Source organism: Pipistrellus kuhlii, unplaced genomic scaffold (assembly GCF_014108245.1).
Source record: "Pipistrellus kuhlii isolate mPipKuh1 unplaced genomic scaffold, mPipKuh1.p scaffold_m20_p_9, whole genome shotgun sequence".
NCBI lineage: Eukaryota > Metazoa > Chordata > Mammalia > Chiroptera > Vespertilionidae > Pipistrellus > Pipistrellus kuhlii.
This window is the reverse complement of record NW_023425595.1, coordinates 3,942,085-3,957,542: the sequence shown is the minus strand read 5'-3', so window position 1 is coordinate 3,957,542 and position 15,458 is coordinate 3,942,085.

The following is a 15,458-nucleotide window of genomic DNA, read 5'->3' as shown; positions in this document are numbered from 1 at the left end:
ATAGGACATGATCGATGAAGACAAATGGATTTTTCTAGCAACCCCAAATAACCAAGTATATTGGAAAAAGCAGGATTGTGGTTCAAGCTCCAACACTTACTGGGTGAGTAACCTCAGCCAATGTCTTTGCTCTCTAATCCCCTGGAAATGAAAACAGCATTGTTCACCCTGCCCATGTCCCAACTCAACAGTCTGCCTGAAGAGAATTTCCATTCAATGGAAAATTCTATGGGCAAAGGTTTGTTTTCATTTGAAACACACACAGATATTAGTATTAGTGGTACTATATGTCTTCTTATGCTACACCAAATTAGAAAAACTTAAATACGTCTAAAATGTGAGACCCAAATTAGACAAAACTCTCCCTCAAAACTTACGGCTCTGAAGACATATAATTAATCTTTGAACAAAGTTAGGGTTAGGAGTACCAATCCCTCAGGCAGTTGAAAATTCTCATGTAACTTGTGATGGCCCAAGATCTTTATTAATAGACTACTGTTGACTGAAAGGAAGTTTTTTGGTGTTTTTAAATGTATTTTATTGATTTTTTTTACAGAGAGGAAGGGAAAAGGATAGAGAATTAGAAACATGGATGAGAGAGAAATATTGATCAGCTGCCTCTTGCACACCTCCTACTGGAGATGCGCCTGCAGCTAAGGTACATGCACTTGACCGGAATCGAACCTGGGGCCTTTGAATACAGAGGCTGATGCTCTATCCATTGAGCCAAACCAGTTAGGGCTGGAAGGACGTTTTACCAATAACATAAACAGTGGATTAACACATATTTTGTATGCTATACATATTATCTACTTCATTCCTAAAACAAAATAAGCTAGAGAAAATAAAATGTTAAAAAAAATCATAAGAAAAAATAAATGTACATTACTTATTGAAAAAATATACATATAAATGGACACGCACAGTTCAAATTCATGCCATTCAAGGGTCAACTCAATGAACTTAACACTCAGAATCAGTGACACATTGTGGAGAGAAAGCCGAGAGATTCTTTAGTAGAACAGTGGACTGTAGTGGAGGAGAGCATGCATTTGGAGTCGGACCATCTGGGTTAAGTCTTGGCTCTGCTGTTCAGGATCTTGAGCAAAAACACTTAGTTTGTTAAGTCTCAGCTCCCAGACTCTAAAAATTTCAGTGATGACTGGATCTAGCCAAGGGGGTTATTTTGGAGAGAATCAAGTTAAAGTGTTTAATATGCTGTGCTCAGTACTGAGTAAATGCTCAATAAATGAGAGCTTTTACGGAGGCCAGTTCTGCAGCACAGAAAAACAAAGTGGTTTGTGCAAACAAGAACCTGAGCCCACATCCAGGTGTTGCTCCAGGAGGCCCCTCAGAATTTCATGGCTTTTCTATGATTCGGGAAACCTCAAGAACAACATCTGGCTGGGATCCCGGATATTCTCATCTATCATCGGGAGTGTTTGTAATGTCCCTGTTCGGTTATGTTTCAACTCAAGTTCAGTGCTGAGAAAAATTAAACTTAAATTAAAAGGAACAAACAAGCAACAAATAAATAAACAAACAAACAAACAAAGGCAGAATGGCAAAGAGCGCCAGCTCATGAGAGAGAGCATTTATGGACATCTCTCACCATCAAAGAGCCACTTTTTCATGCTAATTTTACACCAGTTTTAAACAGATAGGAAATGCCAAGACTTACTTTATCTTGGATTTGATCTATTGCATGGGTGTCCGCGTAGATTAACAACTGGGTTCTCTTCTGCAAGCCTTGGCACTGTCCCTATCAGTTCAGCCTCAATGGCTGAAAAACATTCACATATATCGCCAAGGAGCTCAGCTTCCTTCCCTCCCCCTGGCATCACAGATCAGGGATATCTCAGCTCTGTTTCATCACAGACATAACACGAATGGACAATCTTCCCTTTGGCCAGAATTACTTCTAAAGTAAGCATGGGAAAAGCCCTTTTGTTCTGATGAGGCCAAGGGGAGGCCTAAAAGTTGAACAAGAAGCAGTTTTATATCTAATTCCTGTGGTTAGCCTGGCTTCTCCTCTTATCCACGTGCCAAAAAAAAAGAAAAAAAAAGAAAAAAAAATCATCTCTGATTAGAAGACACTCTCCTCTCTTCCTATCATTCTCCAAAACTCTTTAAGTCCAAAGGCAACCCTCTCTCAGTGGGTTTTTAATCATCAGCAAATAGAAATCTGATGGTTCTGACATTGATGCTGGCCAAGGGCTCCAATTTACTAATGTGGCATTGTTTCCCTTGCGATGTGTCCTTTGGCACAAACATCTGAAGAAGGGTATCCTCATGTTAAAATCTCTTTTCCTCCAGGAAGATCAAACTCTGCATTCAGCGTCTGTGTCATGTATTTGGCAACACAGCTGTTTCCTTGTACACCCAGGGTGTCATCGCACCCTGTTATTTAATTGTTTCATAACATGTCTTGTGCTTGTCTCGCTGCACCAAGTAGATTTCAAATTCCTTTAAATCAAACTGTGTAATGTTGTTATCTGCATGCAGGGTCTCTGGGGTGATGTTCTGCCAGAGCACCTAGCATTGCTTTGTCTTTATCAGTCACTCATCCAAAAACCTCACACACACTAGCAAAACAAAACACCTGTAATTGCCTTCATACAGCCTTTGCCCTCGTGAGTTTCCTATATTATAGAAGAGATTGGCATGAATAAGAATTATAACAGAGTTGCAAATAGATTTCTGTTACAGGTACCGCTATCCAGTAGCTATCCTGTCTTGAAGTCCCAAAGGGTAACAGTGAATTGTTAGCCCCCCAAATTAGGAAATTATGTTAACTATGTAATAATCACTCTGCAAGAAGAGCTAAATAGTACCCAAATATGACTGTGGAAAGGACACTTTGGGCCTGGCTGATGTGGTTCAGTGGTTGAGTGTCAACATATGAACCAGGAGGTCACTGTTCAATTCCGGTCAGGGCACATGCCCAGGTTGCAGGCTCAATCCTCAGTGTGGGGCATGCAGGAGGCAGCTGATCAATGATTTATTCCCCCTCATCATTGATGTTTCTCTCCCTCCCTCTCCCTTCCTCTCTGAAATAAGTAGAAACGTATTTTTTTTAAATGTCATTTTAGGAAAACTTTTTTTCTTCAGGCTTATTCCAGTTTTAACCCTTCCCATTACTTAGACAACCTTCACACCAAAGGGTCAAAAAAAGATATTCATGCAATGTCTGTGCTTTGCTTCATCACAGACCTGACACAAATGGACAGTCTCCCCTTCAGCCAGAATTATTTCTTTGTTTGTACAACCCACAAGTCTCAGCTCATCATTAGATATTCAATTGTTTACAACATTCTAAAACAATCCTTGGCCTGATTCTTCAGCAACCAACATGCTCTCAAGGAATCAGGTTGCCTACATTTTATTTTATCAGTAGACTGGTGGAAACACCTAAGGAAAGATGCAGAAAGCAGCACTGATCATATAAAACAACTAGAGGTCTGGTGCATGGATTCATGCACTGGTGGGGGCGTGGCCTGCAGGGATTGCCTGCTGTGTTAGCACTGCTCATCCTTGTCAGCCCAGCAGCTGCTCCCACTGTGGGTTAGGCTACCAGAAGAAAGATGTTATGCAAATATATGATCCCTCACAGCTATCCTCCTAGAGAGCCATAATGCTAGGTCCCTCCCTGAGAATTCTGCTGGAACAGGAAATCTTCACTTGGTTAATATAGCACCTCAGGGGCACACAGCCTATTAACTCACTTCAACATTCCAACCACATCTCTGTTCTGATCATCTGGTGGTTGCTGCCTCAAATGCTTTTCTGAGGATTCTCTTGACAGGATCCCATTCAATATGAGAGTGCTGTGACAATTAGCATGGTCTGTCATGGACAAAGGAGGAGATAGTATCAGCATGGATGCCACGGGGCAGGGGGATGTTAGCCCTAAAGCAGATGTTCCAAACTGGAAACCACCAATAAAGTGCCAAGGAAAGTCTGAGGAAGAGCACTAAAAAGATTCTCAGAGGTGATCATATTTCAGCTGGGCCTTAAAGAGGTACAGGACAGAGGTTATTCGCCTCATATTTCTGAAAAGGAAAACAGCTCCACCCTGATCAAGGCACTTGTCCAAGGTCACATTCTATTCCATTGGAAAATAGAACAAGAGCACAGTTCTTTCTGTCACACCTTCTTGCTGCTCACAGTGGAGACTGTTGCAACTGTTCACAAGATTTCTGGTCTATCTGTGAGGTCCAGCCTCAGCATGGCAACAGAAATAAGGAAGTTGGGAAAAGGAGGTACTTGTAGAAAGCCTGCTAAAATTTCACTTAAAGAAACCAGTGAGTTACATTTTCAGCAACCTTCATATAACAGAATAATATGGACAAGAATCAAGTCAGTATTCCTTTGTGTAAAGGAATCCTACACAAAGTTTGTATGGCTCATCCTCTACTTTTCATTTCACTGCCATTGTATCAGTTAGAAATATTTTTAGGACACAAACAGATACACACCCATAAACACAAGTCAGAAAAGCCCTGAACTGGTTGAAGCAGTAAGTGGAATGCACTGGATCACAAAACTCAAATGTGAGGCATCTCAACTTCAGAGACCCAGAGAAGGTCACCAGCACTGATATCTCACTCTCTCCCAGTGCAGCTCCTTCCACACACTGACTTCACCCCAAGATCCACTTGGCCATGGCAGCCCCCCTCTTCTCCAGAACAAAACTTCTAAGATCAAATCCAATACAAAGGAGAGAGTGCTTCTCTACCAACATCCCCATAAATGCCTTCATGTGAACTATTGCCTCTGGCAAGGCAGCATGCCCATCTCTAAAGCAGTCACTAGGAAGAGAATATAGATGTCTGGGTGGCCAACCTGCCCTGGGAGCCGAGGCTGGAGTCAACTCCATCCAACGCAAATAAGATTAATGGTGACGAAGAAGTGGTTACTTAAAAGGGAAACAAAGTCCTGCTTGAGATGGAGAGTGAGTAGATGCTGTGAGACAAAATGTAATGTATCCACTATGCTCATGAGCAAAAGCAAAAACTGATTCAACATCAAGGAAAACTATTCATCACACCACTGTCTACATACATCATGCCTTTGCTCAAGTCTTTTAAGAAATAGCATTATCCACCTTGATTATTCACTGTTGGGCAATATTTGCACAATTTGGCCCAGGAACAGTAAGGCGCTAACCTGATATTTGAGGTTATATTTATATCCAAAGAACCAGGCCAATATATGTTGCCCTTCTTAGTTGACAACTTAGGAATAATGAACTGGCTGGACAAGATAAAGAGAGAAAAGGGTGAAGCCTCCTCCTTTGTAAAAGTTATCAGTGAAAGAGAAAGGGGCCTTGCTCGGGGCTGCAAGTCAAAAACAATTGTCTCTGAAGCTGAAATGATCACTGACAGGTATAAAATCTGATCCCAGGGAGTTTATAGATGAATTCAAGCAGAAAGGAAAATCAAAAGCAGTGAAAATCAAGCCACAAAAAAAAAAACCAAAAAAAAACCAAAAAAAAAACCACCACAACTTACAGAGCAGGTCACCACTTAAGAGGTTGTTCTAGGAGATTGCTTTGTCCTCTTAGCAGAGCTAACCAGCTCCACATGAAATGACATGGTCACAATATTGCAGGCACCCATCATGTCTGGACCTTTGCAAATGTTAGTCACCATGGAGATATTTCAAGTGCCCTCAAATGAGCATTATTTCAGCCCATTTTCCAAATGACTCTAGATTTTATCCTGCTGGGTAATTTGCTTTCTGTCTCTTCCTCTCCTTCACCCTTTCCTTTTGCCACAATATAAGGAAAGGACAAATGAATCCCCACCCTCTGAGATTTCAGGCTCTGGGCTAGAGATTGGACCAGGGGGAAGAAAATGATATTCTCAAATAGATACTATTTACAATAATATAAAAAGACCCAAATGGCAAAGACTATATATGACAATAGATTGACCAGAGATGTGCAACACTTCTACACTTCTACTAGTATTAAGAGAGATTTAATAAACCCCTAAATAAATCGAGGGACTGTATGACTCAATATCATCAATCCAGCAACTCTCCACAAATTGATCTGTAAATATAAGATAATCTTTCCTAAAACCCAAATCTCAGCAGCTTTATTTTTAGAACACTATGTGATCTAATCTTTAAATTTATATGGATAACAAAAAAGGCCCAAAACAGCCAAGATAATGACAATAAGGAAAACTTATACTATTAGATATCAACACATCATGCCAGGACATTATAAAGCTGCAGTAATTAACAGTATAGTATAGGTACAAATGTGGAAATAGAATAACGCAATAGAATATAGAAACAACCCCATGACAACAATCACTCAATGTATGACAAAGATGACATCAAAATGCAGAAGGGTCGTCCTAACCAGTTTGGCTCAATGGATAGAACGTCGGCCTGCATACTAAAGGGTCCCAGGTTCGATTCCTGTCAAGGGCATGTGCCTTGGTTGAGGGCATATCCCCAATGGGGGGTATACAGGAGGCAGCTAATCAATGTTTCTAACTTTCTATACCTCTCCCATCCTATCTGTAAAAAAAATATACATTTTTTAAAAATGCAGTAGGGTTGATTTTTTCTGTAAGTGATGCTAAGTTACTTGGGTATCCATGAAGGGAAAAGTGAAGTTAGATTCATAACTCATACCATGAAAATGTCAATTACAGACAGATTATAAATGTTAATGTGAAAGATAATGTATATTTTTAAAGAAAACAAAGGACAATATTCTCACAACCCTGAGGTGAACAAAATCTTTTAAACAGTATTCTCACAGCTCTGAGGTGAACAAAATCTTTTAAATAGGATAAAAACACACTTAAAGGAAGAAATTAATAAATTAAACAAGTCCAATGTTGGTCATTATTTTCCACCAATTGGATGTGACTTCATGTGACATGCCCAGGAGAGAGCAGCCCCATCCTAAAGCAGTTCAAACATCAGTGAGAAACTATGGTGATGCCCAGACACACACACACACACAAAAAAAATCAGCGTGATAAAATATCAAGTCTGCTAAAAACACATACATACCGTGTTTCCCCGAAAATAAGACATCCTCCGAAAATAAGACCTAGCGCAACTTTGGGAGAAAAAATTAATATAAGACACTGTCTTATTTTCGGGGAAACAGGGTATTATCCAACATTAAAAAAAGTTTTAAGTCAGAATGCATCAATCTTCTGCTTAAAATCCTCTAGTGGTTTCCCATCTCCCTCAGAGTAAAAGCCAGTGCCTATAGTTGCCCACAAAGCCCCCATCACCTCTCCAACTCAGCCTCCTCCTACTCTTCCCCTTCTTCACCACACTCCAGACAGGGTAGACATCAAATAAATATTTGGTAAACAAACAAATAATGAAAGAAGGAAGAACTATATCAGCTTTTCACTCCATTATCTTTAGGGTGTGATCCTTGTCCTCGTGGTCCAAGGTGGCTGTTCTGTCTCAGACATCACATCCACATTCTAAACCCTAAGAGAGAGGAAGGAGGAAGGAAGATGGATCACCTTTGTTTTAAGAAAAAGTGCTTGCAAATACCAGAAGTTCCACACATTACTTCCATTTACATCCCATCGCCTATAACTGAAGCCATGGATTCTCAGCCTCAGCATTATTGGCAGTTGGGCCAGATAACTGTTTGTTGTGGAAGGCCAGCCTGAGCACTGTAGGGTGGTTAGGGACATTTCCCCTAGCATTCCTCCAAATGCCAGGGGAACACACCTTTACACAGCCTAAGCTGTGACAAAATGTGCCCACAAATTGCTACAATTCCCGTGGGAGGGGGATCTCCCTGGCGGAGAACCACAAGGAAAAAGAGAGGTGGCAAATATCAACATATCATGGTAAAGTGAGGTTCTGTATTCTAAGACAGAACAGGAAAATCAATGTTTGCTAAATAGCCAGCAGTCTCTGTTGAGGGAAAAAAACAACAACACTCCCTCCCAGAGGCAAGCACCACTGCCAGCATTTTGAGATAATTTCAGGAATATTCGGTGTATAGAAAAGTATTCTTGTATTTGCATGAAGTGCAGCCTCTTTCATAAGAGTCTTTGCCTTGCTTTCTCTCACTTAACAAGGCTGTTTTTTCGGGGCTATGATGTGACCTTTTTACCTATACATTCAAGTTTCCTTTTGTTTCTGAAATGTTTTCTTAAATTACTTCCTTAAATATCAGTTCAGTTTTCCTATTAAATTGCAACCTTAAGTATCAGTTCAGTTTCTGTGTTGAGGGTATCTTCCTCGTTAACACCAATTATGGGTATGACTGACTGTGTCCATCTTCTACATCTATTATTTTTGTCTTAACCTTTTAAGAAAATGTTTATGTGAATTTGTATTTCACTTCCCTGTTCCTATGCTCACCAGCGCCTTTCCTTTTAGTGCTGCATTCTGTTCTTTTGTTGGCAAAGCTCATACAATGTCTCTTTCTAGGTCCTTATTTTCTAGAAGCAATTACTTCATTAATTTCATTAAATAGTGAGATGTTTGATCATAGTTTTAGCTTCTCAAAGGCAATCATTTTCTGAATATTCTTTATCTGCCAACAATTTTCCTCATGACATGTACCTGGTATTGGTTTAATAGGACTTCAAATCCACTTGTTTATGACTTAAGTGAAGTTGTTTTGATCCATTTGTTTATTACCCAAAAAAAAGGTACATTTAGAACTAAAGTTGCCCTGATGTGAAGTACGTTGTGTCCGTGTATCATCATCTCAACTGTTGTCTTTGATAAGCATCAGCAGCTGAAGGGCCCTCCTAGGGGCTTATCAATAAGAACACTTGGCCTGGTGGTGTGGCTCAATAGTTGAGCACCGACCAATGAACCAGGAGGTCAGGGTTCAATGCCAGCACATGCCCAGGTTTCGGTCTCAATCTCCAGTAGGAGAAGGCAGGAAGCTGCCGATCAATGATTCTCTCTCATCATTGACGTTTCTATCTCTCCCCACCCTTCCTTTTTGAAGTCAATAAAAATATATCATAAAAAAATAATAAGAAGAAGAACATGTGGAGAAACAACTATGGCAAGGGGACATTTAGACCATAAATATGGAAAGTTTGTGGGAACTATTTGAGAGTTTTCGTCTGGGCAAGGCAACACATTGCTGGCCTAAACAGCTTCCAAATAGCTTGAGACATTTGCTCCTGACATGGCCAAGGCAACTCTGGCTGGCAGTGGTGCTAAACGGGGCAGTGGCCCCTGAAGTGATGACCCTCAGAGCAGCCTAGCCTGTCCACCAACATCAGCGTCTCTGTTCCCTAGCAACATGCTCTAGCAACAAGGGACTTGCATTTTGCACTGGCAGCTGGAAGTAGGTTCATGGTTAATTAAGCCGTCTCTCCTGAGAAGCCAAACTCATATGAAGGTACACCGCTAAATGTGAACTTTATTTCTTTCACCTCCCCTCGCCTGGAACAATGTTGTGCTTAATCCATCATTTGTTTGGAGTCTGTTATTTCTTTATTTGGCTTATCAAGTGATATTATCCTGTATGCTTTTGGCTTGTGGAATTATTATAATTCCCACAGCAAACTTGTGCTGAATAAATTGTTGGCAAAGAGAGAATCAGTCTATGAGTATAACTCCACCGCCCAACACAAAACAAAATCAAAACATCTTTTCCTTTTTCTTTTAGATCCCATGGGTCATTCCTTTTTCATTGCTACTCATGAGTGAGATAAGTCCTCACTCTATTAAATACTTGCAGAAAATATGTAGGGAACTCACCAAACTAGAAAGAATCCTCTTTGTTATATGAAGCTGTGAGTGGAATTAATTTTTTTAAGTATATTTTATTGATTTCTTACAGAGAGGAAGAAAGAAGGATAGAGAGTTAGAAACATCAGTGAGAAAATCATTAATCAGCTGCCTCTTGCACCACCCCTACTGGGGATGTGCCCGCAACCAAGGTACATGCCCTTGACTGGAACCGAACCCGGGACCTTTTAGTCCGCAGGCCAACACTCTAGCCACTGAGCCAAACCAGTTTCGGCTAATATTTTTATTTTTATTTTTTTTAGATATTTCCCCCCCAGCCATCAGGAACCATAGCCATTTATCTTTTCACAATGCAGATTCTCTTTCTCATCTGCAGTTTGTTTCTGGTCATTATGCCTCATCTGTGTAATTTCTCATTCAGTCCTTCCTACCATCCTCTTTACCAGCTCAGCCTACCAAAGTTCCAGTAACTAGTCCTCATTATTCTCACTGTTCCAAATAAGAATAAGACTAAGTAAGACCACTCCTGGCTACTAACATGCATTCTTTTTTGCTCTTCTATCTGAACATATTATTGGAGGTAGGGAGGTAGCAATGTAAATTGCTAAAAGATTGCTTTTCCTAGATGGGACTATAATTAGGTTCTGTGGCAATCACAGGAAGGGAATTCTGGAAAGTATAATCAGAAAACTTTCCCATCTCCCCTTCTAGGGTCTTTGTCTGGTCTAATCATTACATTGACTTAAGACAGGGAAACAGGAGAAAAACAAATTTTATACATACAAAACCCCCCTAAAAATATGAGACTCCCAAAATTTGGGCAGTTAAGCCTCATATACCATCTTGAGCTAAGGAGAAGGGGTGGGGGTTTAGGGCTTCAAACGCAGAAGGACAATTCACAAGAAGATAGAAGAGCAGATGTTTGGTAAACAAATGTTTGCCCTGCCAAGCAGATGAGTCTTTCTGACAAGAAAGATTGTCTCTTGCAATAGCTCTCTTACTGGTACAGGGCCCCCATCTCAATTATTGTAGGAAGTTACTGGGGAGATAAAGAGCCCTCCCGAGGCTGCTGGGCTCCAATTGACTTCAGCCAAAGTGGCACATTCTGGGGTGGCCTAGTCTGCTTCCCCCAAAGTCTCTATAAAAAGAAGATGGAGCCGAAACCGGTTTGGCTCAATGGATAGAGCGTCGGCTTGGGGACTGAAAGGTCCCAGGTTCGATTCCGGGCAAGGGCATGTACCTTGGTTGCGAGCACATCCCCGATAGGGGGTGTGCAAGAGGCAGCTGATCGATGACTCTCTCATCGACGTTTCTAACTCTCTATCTCTCTCCTTTCCTCTCTGCACAAAATCAATAAAATATATTAAAAAAAAAAAAAAGAAGAAGAAGAAGATGGAAAGCTGGAGAAAGCTTTGGTTCCACTGCCTACTACTTACTGAAAAGTAGATGTCATGGTTGATGCTCTAGCCAACCTTTGGATCAAGGGGTTATCAGAAATATGGAAGCCAGTCGAAACCTTTTGGCTCAATGGATAGAGTGTCAGTCTGCGAACTGAAGGGTCCTGGGTTCGATTCTGGTCAAGGGCATGTACCTTGGTTGCAGGCACATCCCCAGTGGGGGGGGGGGGGGATGCAAGAAGCGGCTGATCGATGATTCTCTCATCGATGTTTCTAACTCTCTATCCCTCTCTCTTCCTCTTTGTAAAAATATCAATTATATATATATATATATATATATATATATATATATATATATATATGAAATATGGAAGCCACACACCAAGATAGTGGGTCAAAAAGCAAAAAATAACAACTACAAAAACTGATTTCCTGATAACGATGGAGCCATGACACCAGCTCTTGAGAAAAATCCTCTAGATTTCTCTTATATGAAAGAGAAACAAAAATCTAGTTGCTATTTTGGATGTTCAGTTAGATGCACTTGAACTTGATCATAACTAAAACAACAAAGCTTTGTCCTTAAGGGTATGTTACTGACTTTGAAGGTCTGCTCTGTGAGCCTTGTTGGAGATCAGCAGCCACGGACATCCTCTCTGGAAGGAAGAACCACTCTCTGACTTTTACTGTTTTTAACATTCCTTCCTCAAATATTATGATTTGGAGTTATAAATGTCTTCTCATGTTCTTTAAGATGGAATTTGATTTTCTGTTTCTTACTCGTAAATGCAAGAGTGGGTAAGTGAAATGCTTCCCTATCCCATTATTTTAAAACTAGAAGGAGGAGATTTTCTTTTTGAGATAGAGAAGAAATCACTTGGAAACAGCAGAAGGAAAGATGAAGGGTACACTCTCTGCCTCCAGGCTCTGATTTATGAGAGATATAAGGTTCACATGAGAGCTTTGCAGAGCAAGCGATATCATCAGGAGCAGCGTTTTCCTTTTACAGTAAAATGACAGCACTCAGAGAAGATGTTGAAGATGTTGGGGCACTGGGTAATAATAACCAAAGAGTTCCAAATTCATAACAAAAGGGAGGGGTTGCAGGGCAGGGAGGCACACAGGGCGGATCAGAATTAAAGGTCATGGTGACAATGGGTGCCCTGGGAGATTGGTCTTTTACGGTGACTAGGAAAACTAGCAACTCTCCTAATGGTCTCCAGAGGAAGGCAGAGTCATCTTTTTATTCATTTGAAATATTGAAACATATATACCGTTTCCCCCAAAATAAGACAGTGTCTTATATTAATTTTTTCTCCCAAAGCTGCGCTAGGTCTTATTTTCAGGGGATGTCTTATCTTTCCATGTGCTAGGTCTTATTTTAGGAGGATGTCTTATTTTTGGAGAAACACGGTATCAAGATAAACATATATATGATTATCCTATATAATAAAAGCCTAATATGTTAAGTGCCTGGTTGTCTCATGATGGTTGACTGTTCAATCAATCAATGCGTAACATGTTAATGATATCTAAGGCCACTCAACCACTCGCTATGATGTGCCCTGACCACCAGGAGACAGATGCTCCAACTGATAGGTTAGCTTATTGCTGAGGTCCAGCCGATTGGGACTGAGCAAGATAGGCCAGACACACTCTGGACCACTCCCACCGTTCCTTACTGGCTGGCCAACCTCCTGCATCCCTCTCCAGCCTCAATCATGCACCACTGGGGTCCCTCAGTCAGGCCTGTGCCCTCTCGCAATCTCAGACCACTCGAGGGATATTGGAGAGCTGGTTTCAGCCTGATCCTGCTAAAAGCATCGGACTGTGGGCTTCAGTTCAATCCCTGCAGGCCACCCAGAAGGACCCCACCTATGCACAAATTCATGCACTGGGCCTCTAGTATAAATGTGCACATTTATAATTATGAGACTATAAATGTGTGTGTGTGTGTGTGTGTGTGTGTATATATATATATATATATATATATATATATATATATATATATATATATACTTAGATTCCAATTCACCAGTGCCCAGAAAGAACTATTGTCTTCTAAGGTTTTACCATCTATTTATATAGATCCTTGATGTTCAAAATCCTTTAGCCTTTGGTCCCTAACATTTGCATAAATCTTCCCTGTACTCCCGACCATAGTATTCAAAAGATAATTAACATAAGAGACTTATATAAACAAAAACCTGGACAAAAAGTAGATCGTAGGCAGCTTTGGTGCTCCATCATGATACAACCCCTCCTGAGGTTAGGTAAATTTTCCACCTAGGGAAAGTCTCTGCTGTGAGTACAGCCAAGCTCAGCTTTTCATGTGAGTAGAGCCAAACTCAGCTTTTCATGTCAGAAGAGTAGCGATGCCTTCTTGGAGAAAAGGGGGGAACTCAGAACACCTGCCTCCTAACACCTGCCCCTGCTCTTCTTCCTCAAAGACTTTTTTTGCTTTTCCTTTGAGTGCAAGGTGTCTCAGTGCCTTTCAAGGGAAATAGCAACCACAATTTCAAAATATGAAACACATAAAAAGTGTTGTTGTATGGCTGAAGGCAGGGACCCTGAGATCATTGTGCTCAGCTTCTTTTGGCACTGCCGTCCTAGCCCGATCCCTCTGCCTCACATACTTTTCCTAAAAATCTTTTAAAAAAATTTTCTGGGCAGACTGGATTTAGAGTCTGCCCAGGACATCCCAGGGTTTAGTACTAATAGCCCTACATCCTGGGAACGCCCTCAGCTCCATACAAACCAGATGGTTAGTTACCCACTCCTAAATAGTGCTACATGATGGTTTGAAAATAACTGTGTGTGTGTTTTTTTTAAATGCATGGCCTTTGTAAAAAATACAAGCATTTCTCATATGGGACATGCCTTAAGCCACAGTAGGTCATTGCTATCTTAGTAGGAATTAGTTCATCAGCTACTTTCTAAATGGTAGCCAGGTATAGAACAGGATCTGAGAAAGAAAAGGATGAGCATGGCTGCCTGTCCCATAAGTGTGCCCTGATGGTGTTCTCATTTATTCACAACTGTAGCCCCCAGATAACTACAGTTACACCCTAGCTGAGCATTTCTGTAATTCATACAGTACATGGAGCCAGGCCTGAATCAGCTATAAGAAAGGAGATACTGTCATCCCTGGGCATCCTCAGGGGGAATGGCTCTAGGAAGGCCCCACAGGTACCAAATCTGCAGGTGCTCAAGTCTCTTACATAAAATGACATAGTATTTGCCTACAACCTATATTTGCATGCAGGCTACAGCAGGGTGTGCCTACACATCACTTCATTCCTATGGATCCGTATAGAGCTCGGCACATGGCTAATTCAACGTTTTCATTTGAAACTTTCTGAAATTTTTATTTTCAATTTGCAGTTGGTCATAACCACAGCTGTGAGTCCTGTAAATAGAGAGGGTCAACTGTAGCTAGTTGGGACATGAGTACTCACCCCAAAGCCTATACCCAATTCATGCCCAAGAAGTGTGATCTCACCCCACATGAGAAAATATTTCCTAGAGTCTGCAGTACACACTAAAACTAAGGGCCCAGATAGGGATTAAGACTTGGCTTTATTGGAATAGTTCTCTAACAGAACTAACTAGCCATAGAGAAGCCTAAATAATTGACTTGGAAAAGCTTCCAAGCACAAGAGTCTCTCACAGCAGCTGGAACCAAGGCCCAAACCAGAGGATGAGTGCCCAGCAGAGAAAGAGGCCGTTCAGAGATACTCACATCATCTCCTTGGTTGGCAAAGTTGTCCAGATGCCTACAGAGCTTTAATTAAGCCCAATTCTAATTAATCCATGACCTTGTTCAAGCCAACTGTTTCTCAGAGCCTCTAACACCTCTCCAGTTTCAGATGCCCTTTCCTCCAAGTGGAATTCAAAGGTCCATTTTTCTTATTAAGCTTAATTGAAAAATGACTGAACCGTTGTCTTTCATAAACAGGAACCTCCCACCAATAGCACTCATAGAGGCAGCGGCGACATGTTGCAGCTTCTATAGTCTGTACACCGACAAATAACTGGGTCAGTGCAGACCACTCCAAATATAGCCCATGAGACTTCAGACACTTGACAAATCGAAAGCAGCACATGGCATTTAGAACAGAGACAGTTGGTGTCGCAGCAATAAGACCCCGGACAGATGGACTAAGACCAGGAACTGATGGGAGAGAGAAACAGTACAAACAAGAAGCAGCAGTCAGAAGATTCAAATCCATCACCTACCCTCTAAGCCAGAGTCTCTCAGCTCCCGCCTCAGGGCATGCTGGGTGCACACTTACAGCTGCTTCCAGATGTTGAGCCCCTCTGCACTGGTTGGGG